The sequence below is a fragment of the Triticum aestivum genome, chromosome 3A, assembly GCF_018294505.1.
Source record: "Triticum aestivum cultivar Chinese Spring chromosome 3A, IWGSC CS RefSeq v2.1, whole genome shotgun sequence".
In the NCBI taxonomy this organism is placed as follows: Eukaryota; Viridiplantae; Streptophyta; class Magnoliopsida; order Poales; family Poaceae; genus Triticum; species Triticum aestivum.
In genome coordinates, this window is record NC_057800.1 from 283,230,933 (window position 1) to 283,246,451 (window position 15,519).

Sequence of the window (15,519 nt, forward strand, 5' to 3'; positions counted from 1 at the left end):
ATGGTTCATCAAGGATTTAATTCCTTCTCGAACTGCTCATCAAGATTCGTTTCAGAGGAGTTCAAGCATTATTCATCTTGCATCCCAAAGTCCAATTCGTTCTATCTTATCTTTTGAGGTGGTGTTATGTCATTTTTGGTAATTTTCCTTCGTGTTTCATGATTCACAAGTTATCAAGAATGAGATATTTTAAATCCATCAATCTCGTCATTAGAGTTATCTTGGGCTATATTTCACCTTAAGCTTTCCCTAAGGATCATTGCTAATTGTGGTGCTCATAAATGATCCAAGTTCTTCATTTATCCTCCTGGTGAAATAACTTTCTCGTCTCCTCGTTGTTATCAATCCAATCTTTTCCGTGAGTGGCAAGTTGTCACCTCATAACATTGGGATGCCTTCTATAAGACCATATCAAGCCTATTCTTTTCGTTGATGGTGTTCCAACAACTCCGTTCGACCCTTCTCCTAAAGATGCCTCTTCAAGCTCTCTTGTGGCATAAGATGGCATTTTCTTCTCCATTCTTTTATTTCAATTATCTATCTTCTATTCTTTTGTTTTGGACCCATTGTGATGTTGCTCTCTTCAACCCATCTTCCGGTCTTGTCAAGATCATGTTTGATTCGTGCTTATCCTTTCAACCGGAGTGTTGTGTCCTTTTGCTCAAGCTCTTTCATTTTATCAAGTCTTGTATCACTTTTCAACCGGAGTGTTCTCCGAATTCATTCTTCTTTGTTCCTCTTTTCTAACGGAGTGCTTTCAACTTCGTTTATCTCCATTGTATTCTTTTCTCGAGATGGCTTAACCTCTTCAAGGTTCTTTGGTTTCACTCGTTTAGTCAAAGAAGCAACTTAATTTTACCTCTCCTCTTTTCTCTTCCGCTGTCCCTCCGGTGCCATTCTAGATCTCGGGACGAGATCCTCTCGTAGTGGTGGAGTGTTGTGATGCCCCGAGACTGTTGCGCCAGGTGTCTTCCGGTGTTTCGCTGTTGTTGCCATATCATTTGCCTGCGTGTTGCATTTCATCATGTCATCATGTGCATTGCATCATCATGTTTTCAAAACTTGCATCCGTCCGGGTTCCCCCAGTTCCGTCCGTTGTCTGTTCTGAGCCCAACCACACTCGCACGCGCCCGCGGCATGTCCGATATATTATTTTATAAGTGGCCGGAAAATGTTCTTGGATTGGGTTGAAAGTTGGCGTGTGGTCTTATTATAGTGTAGATGGACCGCCTGTCAGGTTTCATCGCATTCGGAGTTCGTTTGATAGCCCAACCGTTAAACTATAGCGGCAGTATAGCCGGTCAAACGTCGGACGTTTCCGGTCTCCGGAAACAGTTGCCGGGTTGCTTCCCCCCTCTCTCTTCTCAGCCTACCTAGTCCATCCTCTTTCCCCTCTTTGCTTCCAGAGTTGTCCGATGCGATCGCACGATCCGAAACCCTCTCTGCTCAGTGCATCAAACCCCCTCGTGCGCGCGTCGGAAAAGCTGTACCGGACCCGACCCGGACAGTCATCACCGTGGGATCCGGATCATCCCCAAACATCTATAAAACGTCTCTGTTTTGTTTATTAGACTTCCTAACCTATTTTTCTCAACCGCTCGATTTCGATTGGAGGATCCAGATTAGCCCCTAGCCAAACACCCATATGCTATAAATATATAGTCCAACCCTAAATTTGAGGAGAGATGTCCCATCCTCCCAGCCGCCGCCGCCATTCCACCAAATCCCCCTCGGGATCCTTCCACCAACCAGCTTCATTTCCCCCCGATCCAATCCAGCCAACCAGCGCCAGCCTCTGCTTCCCCTCGATCCACCCAAGCCCATCGATCCTCTCCCTCCTCGCTCTCCTTGTCGACCAGGGAGACGAGCTCCTCCCGAGCGCCTTCGCCTTACCTCGTCGCCGGCCAGCCTCATCGGAGACCACCCCTACCAGGCCGACCTCGCCTCCATTTCTCTCTCTCTACCATTGATCTCTCTCTCTCTCTCTAGCACCTCACCTCACGGTCTCTCTTTCTTCAGGACGAACAAGGGCCTCGCCATGGCCACAGGATGGAGCTCCGCCGCCATGGATCCTCGCCTCCGCGCCCCAGATTCAGCCCCTCCGTTGGATTCCGTCATCCAAGTCCGGTCTTCCTCCGCCCTCCCGTGAAGCCCTGTGCGCCAAATTCCTCCTCTGGCCGGTCCTGATGCGGCAAGTCCCGCCGGCCTCCCTGTTGTCGCGCCTGCATCGCCCGGTTGCCGCGAGTGCAGATGCCGGCGAAGCCCCTCAGGTCGCCCCTTGCCAAGTCCCGCGCCGAGCTACTCTTCCTCCCGCTGGCCTCCTCTGTGCGTCAAGTCCGTCGCTCCGCTGTGCGCCAAGTCCCCTGCCGTCGTGCCTCTGCTTCCACCCCTCTGTCGCCATTGCTCTGCCTCCATACGAGGAGACGACCAGGAGCAAGCCCAGCGCCTGCGTTGACCACACCCCCACCATCTCCTCGTTCGATCCACCAAGGCCGGCCCAGCACAGCCGGGCCTTGGCCCATGTGAGCAGCGCCCAGCACAGCCGGGCCTTGGCCCATGTGAGCAGCGCCCAGCCCCTATCCTGCATTTGTTGGGCTAGGTGGTTTCAGCCCATGGACATATTTTTTTCCTCCTGAACGAATTTATCTTTTATTCCAGAGAACCATGTTTTTGTAGAAAAACCCTCCTGTTTCATGCATATAATAACTCATCATCTATGCACCAGAATAAAATGAATTATAAATGAAAGTTGCTTAGAATTTTGTGTAGTTTCATAATATGTCATTTCCATCCATGTTCAAAATGTTTAAAATGTTGTTTGTTTAAATTTGCTTAAATAACTTGATAAAATGCTTTAATTCATAACTAAATAACCGTAACTCCGAATTTAATAAACTTTATATGTAAATGGGGTAGAATTTTGCCTAGTTTAACTTGGTGGCATCACTTTGCATGTTTAATAACTCTAAAATATGGTTTAGGGCAGAACAGTACCAAATCCTTAAATTGCACATGGGGATTTTTCCGGACTTGTTGTTTGTTCTTCCGGCCTCATTTAAACTTGCCTAGTTAGGTAGTTTTGTTATGCTTCACCTCTTGCCATATTAACCAACATTTAAATTTGTTGTGTACCTAACCGGGAGAGAACTAAATAATTAATGTGGTGTTCCGTCAATATGCAACTCGTTGCATATTGAGCTCCACTTAATTTGTAGGATTGTTTGTGCTCTTTGCCATGCCATGCTTCATTAAACCGGACATGCATCATACTTGGTTGCGCATCATGCCATGTTCATGTCGTGGTTGTTTACTATGTTGTTTGTTTCTTTCCGGTGTTGCTTCTTCGGGTTGGTTCCGATAATGTCGCGTTTGTGAGGACCCGTTCGACTACGTCCATTTGTCTTCTTCTTGGACTCGTTCTTCTTCCTTGCGGGATTTCAGGCAAGATGACCATACCCTCGAAATCACTTCTATCTTTGCTTGCTAGATGCTCGCTCTTTTGCTATGCCTATGCTGCGATACCTACCACTTGCTTATCATGCCTCCCATCTTGTTAAGCCAAGCCTCTAACCAACCTTGTCCTAGCAAACCGTTGTTTGGCTATGTTACCGCTTTGCTCAGCCCCTCATATAGCGTTGTTAGTTGCAGGTGAAGATTGATGTTTGTTCCTTGTTGGAACATGGAGATCGTTCCTTGTTGGAACATTGTTTACTTGTTGGGATATCACAATATCTCTTATTTAATTAATGCATCTATATACTTGGTAAAGGGTGGAAGGCTCGGCCTTATGCCTGGTGTTTTGTTCCACTCTTGCCGCCCTAGTTTCCATCATATCGGGGTTATGTTCCCGGATTTTGCGTTCCTTACGCGGTTGGGCTATTATGGGAACCCCTTGATAGTACGCCTTGAATAAAACTCCTCCAGCAATGCCCAACATTAGTTTTACCATTTGCCACCTAGCCTTTTCTTTTCCCTTGGGAGTCGCGCTCTTGAGGGTCATCATTATTTTACCCCCCCCCCCCCCCGGGCTAGTGCTCCTCTGAGTGTTGGTCCAAACTAGAGCCCTGTGCAGCGCCCCTCAGGGAAACTCGAGGTTTGGTTTTAGTTGTATGGAGCGCTCATCTGAGTGTGCCCTGAGAACGAGATATGTGCAGCTCCTATCGGGATTTGTCGGCACATTTGGGCAGTGTTGCTGGACTTGTTTTACCATTGTCGAAATGTCTTGTAACCGGGATTTCGAGTCTGATCGGGTCTTCCCGCTAGAAGGAATATGCTTCGTTGACCGTGAGAGCTTGTGATGGGCTAAGTTTGGACACCCCTGTAGGGATTTGAACTTTCGAAAGCCGTGCCCGCGATTATGGGCAGATGGGAATTTGTTAATGTTCGGTTGTAGATAACTTGAACCTTAATTTAACTAAAATGAATTAACTGTGTGTGTAACCGTGATGGTCTCTTCTCGGCGGAGTCCGGGAAGTGAACATGGTGTTGGAGTTATGCTTGACGTAGATTGTTCTAGGATCACTTCTTGATCATAGTTTCTCGATCGTGCTTTGCCTTCTCTTCTCGCTCTCATTTGCGTATGTTAGCCACCATATATGCTAGTCGCTTGCTGCAGCTCCACCTCATACCTTTACCTTACCCATAATCTTAAATAGTCTTGATCGTGAGGGTGCGAGATTGCTGAGTCCCCGTGGCTCACAGATAACTTCCAAAACCAGCTTGCAGGTGCCGTTGAACCGTGCATATGACGCAACCAAGCTCAAGGAGGAGCTCGATGAAGATCTTGCCCTTTGTGTTGTTTCGTTCTAGTTGATCAGTAGTGGAGCCCAGTTGGGGTCGATCGGGGGCCTTGTCGCATTTGGGGTTCTTCTTTTATTTTGGTTCCGTAGTCGGACCTTGATTGTATTTGGATGTTGTAATGCTTTTATTCATGTAATTGTGTGAAGTAGCGATTGTAAGCCAACTATGTATCTCTCTTTCCCTTATGTATTACATGGGTTGTGTGAAGATTACCTCACTTGCGACATTGCTTTCAATGCGGTTATGCCTCTAAGTCGTGCTTCGACACGTGGGAGATATAGCCGCATCGAGGGCGTTACAGCTTTCTAGTGTCTGTACTCAGACTATTTGCTTCCGCATGTGCTTGTATGCTTGTATGACTTGAGTGTCGGGTCATGTGACCCATACCTGTATGAACATGTTATGTATGGCTCTCTGGAGCCTTTAAATAAAGTACTTGAGTTGTAGAGTTTTGTTGTGATGCCATGTTGTATTTACACATATCGAGCATATTATGTGTATGATTGAAATGCTTGGTATGTGTGGGATCCGACAATCTAGTTGCTTATCCTTGGCAGCCTCTCTTATGGGGAAATATAGTCTAGTGCTCCTTGAGCCATAGTAGTCCGCTACAACCCGGTTCACCGGAGTCCTGTTAGCCCAGCACTACTGCTCACGACACTTGACTGACCGGCATGTGTTTCACTTCGTTCCTATGTCTGTCCCTTCGGAGAAATGTCACGCGGTGACTTCCGGAGTCCTGCCTAGCCTGCTACAGCCCGGGTTCCCCGGAGTCCTGTTAGCCTAGTGCTACAGTCTGGATTCACTCATTGATGACCGACATGCTCGATGTGATTCATGTATGCATGTCTCCATAGGTCTGTACCGCTTTGGGTTCACGACTAGCCATGTCGGCCCGGGTTCTCTGTCATATGGATGCTAGCGACACTATCATATACGTGAGCCAAAAGGAGCAAACGGTCCCGGGCCACGGTAAGGCGACACCCGTGGGGATACCGTGCGTGAGGCTGCAATGTAATATGAGGTGTTACCGGCTAGATCGATGTGACATGGAACCGGGGTCCTGACAGCGATAGGCAGTGCCATGGCATAGACGCGGAGGAGCTTGTGCAGGTGTGAATGGGGAACATACCGGAGGGGCCGAGGGGGTGGCGAGTGGGGTGAGGGTTTTTATGACATGGGGATGGTTAGGGTTTTCTTTTTTCTTTTTTGAATTCGGTGGTGAGGATTTTCTGTCCCACAAAGAATTTTGGGGGCGACGGTTTGCTAGAGAGAACCATGTGTGATTAACGTAGCAGGCAAAATGAATGTCATTGCACACGGTTCCAATTTTGGGAACCGTGTGTGCTTGACGTACTACCTCCATCCTGATTTATTGGTCCCCCATTGTAATTTTTACCAAAATTTGGCGAAATATTTTACTCAGACATAGAAAATAAGCGTACATGTACATAAGCATAGTTCAACCATAAGTACATAGTTCAACCCTCATTAAGCATACTCAAGCGTACATAGTTCGATCCATCCCACATCTCATCTCACATGCGGCCGGCACGATGCTGAAGCTTCTCCAGGTACTTGGCGTACGTGCCATGTGCCACCCTGTGGGAATACTTCTGCTTGAAGGAGCCAACGGCCCGTCCTTTTGCATGCGCCAGAACACTTAGATACGCGTCATGAATCTTGTGGTGGAAAAATGGGCATCCATAGCCGTTGTTCCACGTCCTAATACGCTTGTTATGCATTCCCGCATAAAGCTCCCTCAGGATTCGCCTCTTGTACCTCCTCTGGACATCTTCATCCTCGCTGTCCACATCGTCAGACAATACCTATACAAATAGTAAAACAAATTTGGCATCAAATCACTGATTACATGCCATGAAGTAGGATTAGGAATTTACGGCTATTTATTTATACATATCGAGAGATTATGGTTCGATTTTTAAGCACATCGTCTATGTACAGACCAATCTTGATGAAAATAATGGCAGAAATATAGGTAGGTCATTCAAAATCAATTGTCAAGTCCTGGCTAGGAATTATTAGCGCGAACACTAATCCTAGTTGGATTACTAGCAGAAATCATTTGCACAGATGAAACAAATAATCACTTATCACCTGTACAATTCAAACAATCAATACACTACACGGATCTAACGAAACTTACTCAGATTTCATAGATCGGGAGAACATAACCACATGATTTCTATTCCAAAAATGGGGAGGTAGGAGTAACCAGAGAAACCCTATGATCTATTTGACACATAAACGGGTATAGATGACTAACTAGCTGTCCGTCATTATCGGAGTCGTCGCCGGAGTGGTCGTAGGAGTCGTTGTCGGAGTGGTCGTCGGAGTCCGTGTGGAACTCCGCCTCCGGCTGTGGAAGCTCGTCGCCGTCGACGACGTCAGGGTGCAACAATAACACGCCTGCGGTGACCGCAACCTCTGTCTCCATCTCCACGCTGTGCTCCGGTGCTTTAGCAGCCCCGGCGTCATGTAACGACCCGGATTTGGTAGAATCCGGGTCTCTATGCTTACTGTGCTATCCCTGGATCATAGCTAGAGCACACAGTAACAAAAATGAATATCAGTAAGACATACATCATTCTACTACAACAATAGATCCAGATATATATAAAATCATACCTTAGACACAGCTCAAGCTAGCAGATAATACAGCGGAATTATACGTAGTCACTAAGTTAGGCTCCATCAATGCCACTGGGCTCGTTGAATGTAGACCATAACCCTATCGTCTCTTAATTTGTCGAGATCTGCACATGACAGGTGCAGATGAGTACGTGGAATGTACTCGCAAGTTGCAAAGGAAAGTATAACAGATTATATATGCAGGGTAAGTATTGGTGGAGGTTTCCTTTGCATGAAGCCAATTTTCTCCTATAGTAAATTTTGTACACTTCTTTTGAAATAGAAATAGTTTTTTGTATAAAAGGTAGGAGTGAGACACTTGGATATACGCACCAGTGCTCATTCTTCAAAAATAGTTTTAAACATACATACGGTTGAAGTGAAACACATTCACTGTGCTCATTCCTCAACTTTAACCCTTAAACAGATTTTTAGGAAAGAGAGGGGAGATTCTTCTTCAGTCCAAGTCTTTAGTTGCTCAATTTGCCCATAACCGGGGGCACGGCTAATCGATTAGGTTAAACCCTCTACAGCGGTCGTACACGTTCCCCACATGACACAACCAACCCCGTTTATGTTACACACTTGGGTGTACGACTAGGAGGAGATTGCGACGAAGCCTTTCCATAACAGCCCCCTATACCTGACCAAGCCGCCCGCAACTTAGGCAATGAAAGCCCCTCTCCGATGGCGGTCCTGAGGTAAGGGTTTTCCGTTAGTACTAAGCTAAGCTCGAGCCCATAGTAGCATGTGGTTGTACTGGAAGCTACATCAAACTATACTTGGAAGATCTCATTCCCCTGGATGGCAATCCCCGCCAAAAACCTGTGTGCAAGACCCCAGTCGGGCGCATTCACTGCAAGACCGCGATGGGCGCAATCACTTGTAGACGCTCCCGTCAATACCATTCCGCCCAGGGAGTAGAAGTAAAATAGTATATAGTTTTGGTTTTCAAAAGTTTTCACAAAACATTGCCCCAAAAGAGGGCAAGTTTATTTGTTTAAAACTTGTTTGATTTTCAACCCACCCATTTGTGCAAGCGCGTCCAAGCATTGTAGTAAGTCTTGAACCTAAGGCTCTAGATAGTAATAATATTTTGCAAAACTTTTGTAAAACATGCATAGTATTTAAATTCAAAGAGATGTTCATAATATGAAAATATAGGTCAGGGCATGATCAAATTGCAACTTGCCTGTGTCTTGAAGTTGATTCTTCACTTGTTATCGTCGCTCCTTCACTTTACGAAATATCTAACCATAAAACAAAATACTTCAACACACAACAAATCCATATGAAGATCGAAATGAAAGATTCAACTTAACAATATAAATACATTCGTGGGATAATTATCATGTCGTGGCTATGGTTGAGATAAGAAGTTTCTTTAGATGGGAATGTGTCATAGATTTTATTCTAGGGTGGGTCAAGTTGGTTCAAGGGAAGATCATGGTGTCAATATATAGAATGATTGAGAGACAAGTTTTGATAACCAAATTTCCATAACGAAACTATTTAGAATATTAGACTTGTGGTCGACTATGGGAATTGAAAGTTATGAGTTTAGGGAGTTGAAACTAATAATTTACTAACTCCAAATTTTTTGTGGTAGTAACATATGACCACAGATATTTCTAGGGATCAATCTAAGAGATTTATCTAAGCATAAAATGTAATTGGTCGAAGATGTTAAATTATGAGTAAGGAAAGTGATTTTATGGTGTAGAGGCTAAAACATGAACTAAGCATGGTTGGAAAATTAAGGTATGGGTCCTAACAGAAAGGTATGGTTCTAGGGACCAACTTTGGTAATTGGAACATTTCCATTTGGTTTCCAGATTAAAAGATATAGCAAAGTATTCAATTCCTATTTAAATAAAAACTAAATTTTAATTTGCTCAAAAGTGAAATTTTAAATCTTTACAATAAACTAGATGTTCCAAAGAATCCGTGGATATCTTATTTGTCGAAATCAGACATACGGTTTGGGAGATACGAATTTACGAAGTTTGGATATTTTCTGAAAAATACAATTACGGGATTTACAGGAGATGCCATGTGTGATGTTCTCACTGGCTGGTACCGATTCATTTTTTTTAACTGAATAGAGAGCGGCCTGTTGCCTGATGGATCGAACAATCAAAAGGAGAGGAATACTCACCGGGGAGAGGTGGTCCGGTCGCCGGAGTTGGTCGGGGCGACGACGCGTGGCTCGATCGTGCACGAGGAGGTTCACGTCACCTTTCCTGACGATGAGACGAAGACGATAGGGTATTGGCGCTGTGGATCTCGTCCACTGGAGGACGTGGGCAGCGGCTGCAGGTAGAACGATGGTGGAGCTCGGGTGCCGTTGTTCGTGCGACCTGGCTGGAGAATTGAGGGGAAAAGCGGTCAGCGAGGTGTGCACGGGAGATACACAGAGAAAGGAAGAACGAGGGGTCCTGAGCTTCACCGGAGGCGACGTGATCGTCAACGGACGGCGACAACGAAGCTCGGGTCCGGCGACAAATTCTCCGGTTTTGAGACGAGAGGGAGAGGGCTTTTGGGTCTGGAAGGTGTTAGGGCTGAGGGCTCTCCTCGGGGTCTATTTATAATTGCAGTGGAAGCCGGTACGGGGAGATCAAGGGAGCTCAACATGGCCATTAATGGCTGTTTGTGTGTGTACGTTTCACGGATCAATTCGGCGATTTATGGCCATAATGTTGGGTTTTAATTCTTTGAATGGGTTCTCCTTACGTTCCTCTGTAAGTTTCGTGTTGGTGGCAAGTCGAAAGGATGACTGTGGTTAGCACTAGAGGGAGAGGAAGAGGTGAAGACGCCATGGCTGTTCAAGTTCAGTTTCTGTTCAGATTGAACGTGCAGAGGAAGGAGACGAGCACGTGCATGCGCCTAGGCTTGAGGTCTGTAAGCTAGATGGGCTTTGGTGGAAAAATACTAGGCCCAAGGAGCAAAAGAAAGAAAAATAAATATAGAAGTGAGGTGGACTTAGCCCAACTTGGTTGGGCAGATAGGAGAGAGATAGAAACAATGTGCGAGAAATTGTGGAATGGCCCAATTCAATTTTATATGTTTTTCTATTATTTTAAGTTCTTTTAAGGTCATTATAAATTCCCTATAAGAACCAAAAAGATTTGAAACTCAATCAAATATTCAAATGAGCCCTATTAAATATTTTCTGAGTTTTTCTTATGGAGAAGTCATATTATCTCCTCTCATTAAATTTTCATTATAATACTATGGAAATATTTAACTGGCATTAAAATTCAATATAGGATCCAACTTCACTCAAACTCATAAATTCAAAGAACTTCAAATGAAATATCTGTCCACCACATTTGAGAAAGTCATTTTATTCTCACTCATATATTTGAATGTGGCTTCAACATATTCGGAGAGAACTGAATGCCCTTTGGAATTCTTGAATAAACTTTCCAAACCATATTTTTTTTTCATTGGACAAATGTGATCCAATATTTTTACATGGTTTGAAAAAGTTTAAACAAGGACTCAAGTTTTAAGATTCCCATGAAAATTGAAGCAATTCACGCAATATACTTATTTATTGACATTCCAAAATTTGGAAATTTTTGGGATGTTACAAACTACCACCCTTAAAAGAAATCTCGTCCTCGAGATTTGCAGAGGCTAGCAAGAAATAGGTTATGGTTTGGGTCTCTTTGGTTACTTCCTGAGGGTTATTTCATAGCATAACATCCATAGGATAGCAATTTATCCTTTTGCTTTCTATCTTGATAGAATGTTTTCTGTTACTATAATTTCTTGTATTTCAGTTCTTCAACATGCCTATGCAAGAGGCTTTTGGCACCATTCTGGAGTCTCTGCTGATTTGTCAAGTTACCCAATTGTCCTTCCAGGGTGTTCGGGTGCTACCACCCTTAAGAACAAACTTGTCGGGTTCCACAACCTCTGTGTTCCATGATGGTTCTTCATCAAGTTCTGTGGTTCAGTACTGAGACAAGTCTTCCTCCAATTTGTTTCCCAAGCTAACTATCGAGACTCTCATGGTGATCGAATTGAATATCTTCCAGATGAAACTCCTCGAAGATCTTCGGGTTTACTCCTCACCGTTTAGCCTATGCTAGGCACAATTGCCTATTTCTAAGTGTAATATGTCTTACCATTCTATGGTTTTAGGCTGGTCGTATCGACACTCAATTGGGTTTTGAAATCTCTCTGATTGACTAATCAAACATACAAAAGTGTATAATAAGAGTCCCTGGTATGGGGGCCAATCCATCCCGTACTCAAATCATTACTTCATATGTAGATAGGTGAATCATGTATCCTAACACTCGGCCTTTCTCACTCCTCTTAAAGAGGTCTTCACCTGCAAAGCTAATAAAACGTCTTTGGGTGGCGTTAATCCTACACAGGTTGTGTTAAACTGGCATCCGCAAAATAATGGAGTTCCCTCGCATCTTCACTTGTTTTTTTCAAATCATGTATGACAAGATGAGGTTGAAATAGAACTTCTTGAATTGTTCCAAGTAATTTCCCTTTATGGATTCGTCGATGGCTATACACATCTTCCAGCAGTGTTAGCCTCTCTGATGAAATTTTGAGAAGCATACTTCACCTTCTCCTTCAAATTTACCTTGGCGTCTTCCATTAGTTCTTCTACATTCTGAATCTTCTCTTCTTCTTCTGAACGAGTTACTGACCCCATCACAATAATTCCTTTCGTCTATGGGGTTTAACATTTGGTCAGAGATGAGGTAGAGTTTAGAGAAAGAGAGATGGATACGCACACAACTCATATCTTAACGTTTATAATGGGCTCGTTATCTACGGTTTCATCATAGGGTCTTCATTTCTTCGGTTCTTGAAAGTCTTCAGTCTGTGACGCTTCAACCGTTGAAAGGTCTTCTATTACATCTTCTGTAGTTAACACCTCTCAAGGTTGAATAAATAACACAATCTACGAAGTTTGTATCCTAGTAACACCAAATTTTAAATAACACAACTCAAATGTCAACAAAATCAAATCAATGGCAAAGAAATCCAACAAAATCCAAATTGCACTCATAGATTTCAAACAAAAAATTCCTATGGTACCCTCATCAACATGAGTTGGCATGATCGTGTCTCGGGTACACTACTCGCACTCTTTCGTTTATTTCACAACTCACATGTTGGGCTTGGACACTATTTGAATCGCGTGGGATATTCTTTGTAGTGGTAAGATTCAGCTTCTTCACAGCCATCTTAGTCTTACGTGTCTTCAGTTCTTCATCAACCTCTTGGATGCAAACTTCAATATTGGAGACGCCTTTGCTTAGCATCATTTTCATGAAGTGTCATGTAGTCCTCTTGAAAATCCATATCACATATAGGTGTCAAAGTCATTGGTCATCTATGTTTTTGAAAGCAGCTGAGGACTTAGTAAAGAAAAGAAGAGGATATGAGAATGCTATTAATACTACTTAAAAATATAAGTTTTTCCTATCAGGGTCTTCCTATTTCTGAACCATTTTCTAGGGTCACGTCCTATAGTCAACATATGCTCTGATACCATTTTGAAACGACCCGGATTTGGTAGAATCCGAGTCTTTGTGCTTACTGTGCTATCCCTGGATCATAGCTAGCGCACACAGTAACAAAAATGAATATCAGTAAGACATACATCATTCTACTACAACGGTAGATCCATATATATATAAATCATACCTTAGACACAGCTCAAGCTAGCAGATAATACAGCAGAATTATACGTAGTCACTAAGTTAGGCTCCATCAACGCCACTGGGCTCATTGAGTGTAGACCATAACCCTATCGTCTCTTAATTTGTTGAGATCCGCACATGACAGGTGCAGATGAGTACGTGGAATGTACTCGCAAGTTGCAAAGGAAAGTATAACAGATTATATATGCAGGGTAAGTATTGGTGGAGGTTTCCTTTGCATAAAGCCAATTTTCTCCTATAGTAAATTTTGTAAACTTCTTTAGAAATAGAAATAGTTTTTTGTATAAAAGGTAGGAGTGAGACACTGGGATATACGCACCAGTGCTCATTCTCCAAAAATAGTTTTAAACATAAATAAGGTTAAAGTGAAACACATTCACTGTGCTCATTCCTCAACTTTAACCCTTAAAACAGATTTTTAGGAAAGAGAGGGGAGATTCTTCTTCAGTCCAAGTCTTCAGTTGCTCAATTAGCCCGTAACCGGGGGGCACGGCTAATCGATTAGGTTAAACCCTCTGCAGAGGTCGTACACGTTCCACACATGACACAACCAACCCCGTTTACCGTTACACACTTGGGTGTATGACTAGGAGGAGATTGTGACGAAGCCTTTCCATAACAGCCCCCTATACCTAACCAAGCCGCCCGCAACTTAGGCAATGAAAGCCCCTCTCCGATGGCGGTCCTAAGGTAAGGGTTTTCCGTTAGTACTAAGCTAAGCTCGAGCCCATAGTAGCATGTGGCTGTACTGGAAGCTACATCAAACTGTACTTGGAAGATCTCATTCCCCTGGATGGCAATCCCCGCCAAAAACCTGTGTGCAAGACCCCAGTCGGGCGCATTCACTGCAAGACCGCGATGGGCGCAATCACTTGTAGACGCTCCCGTCAATACCATTCCGCCCAGGGAGTAGAAGTAAAATAGTATATAGTTTTGGTTTTCAAAAGTTTTCACAAAACATTGCCCCAAAAGAGGGCAAGTTTATTTGTTTAAAACTTGTTTGATTTTCAACCCACCCATTTGTGCAAGCGCGGCCAAGCATTGTAGTAAGTCTTGAACCTAAGGCTCTAGATAGTGATAATATTTTGCAAAACTTTTGTAAAACATGCATAGTATTTAAATTCAACGAGATGTGCATAATATGAAAATATAGGTCAGGGCATGATCAAATTGCAACTTGCCTGTGTCTTGAAGTTGATTCTTCACTTGTTATCGTCGCTCCTTCACTTTAAGAAATATCTAACGATAAAACAAAATACTTCAACACACAACAAATCCAGATGAAGATCGAAATGAAAGATTCAAATTAACAATATAAATACATTCGTGGGATAATTATCATGTCGTGGCTATGGTTAAGATAAGAATTTTCTTTAGATGGGAATATGTCATTGATTTTATTCTAGGGTGGGTCTAGTTGGTTCAAGGGAAGATCATGGTGTCAATATATAGAGTGATCGAGAGACAAGTTTTGATAACCAAATTTCCATAACGAAACTATTTAGAATATTAGACTTGTGGTCGACTATGGGAATTGAAAGTTATGAGTTTAGGGAGTTGAAACTAATAATTTACTAACTCCAAATTTTTGTGGTAGTAACATATGACCACAGATATTTCTAGGGATCAACCTAAAAGATTTATCTAAGCATAAAATGTAATTGGTCGAAGATGTTAATTATGAGTAAGGAAAGTGATTTTATGGTGTAGAGGCTAAAACATGAACTAAGCATGGTTGGAAAATTAAGGTATGGGTCCTAACAGAAAGGTATGGTTCTAGGGACCAACTTTGGTAATTGGAACATTTCCATTTGGTTTCCAGATTAAAAGATATAGAAAATTATTCAATTCCTATTTAAATCAAAACTAAATTTTAATTTGCTCAAAAGTGAAAATTTAAATCTTTACAATAAACTAGATGTTCCAAAGAATCCGTGGATATCTTATTTATCGAAATCGGACATACGGTTTGGGAGATACGAATTTTCGAAGTTTAGATATTTTCTGAAAAATACAATTACGGGATTTACAGGAGATGCCATGTGTGATGTTCTCACTGGCTGGTACCGATTCATTTTTTTAACTGAATAGAGAGCGGCCTCTTGCCTGATGGATCGAACAATCAAAAGGAGAGGAATACTCACCGGGGAGAGGTGGTCCGGTCGCCGCAGTTGGTCGGGGCGACAACGCGTGGCTCGATCGTGCATGAGGAGGTTCACGTCGCCTTTCCTGACGATGAAACGAAGATGATAGGGTATTGGCGCTGTGGATCTCGTCCACTGGAGGACGTGGGCAGCGGCTGCAGGTAGAACGATGGTGGAGCTCGGGTGTCGTCGTTCGTGCGACCTGGCTGGAGAATTGAGGG

At 43.4% G+C, this 15,519-nt stretch overlaps 1 long non-coding RNA gene across 1 annotated transcript; it reads right to left on the reverse strand.

The window, feature by feature from the left end:
• Window positions 1-7,096: 7,096 nt before the first annotated feature.
• LOC123058305 (uncharacterized) lies at window positions 7,097-10,495 on the reverse strand. The gene is made up of 4 exons (XR_006427137.1): window positions 9,902-10,495; window positions 9,611-9,816; window positions 7,450-8,702; window positions 7,097-7,362 (listed from the first exon to the last, which is right to left on the reverse strand). It is a non-coding gene; the product is annotated as an uncharacterized lncRNA (long non-coding RNA).
• Between the last annotated feature and the right edge of the window lie 5,024 nt (window positions 10,496-15,519).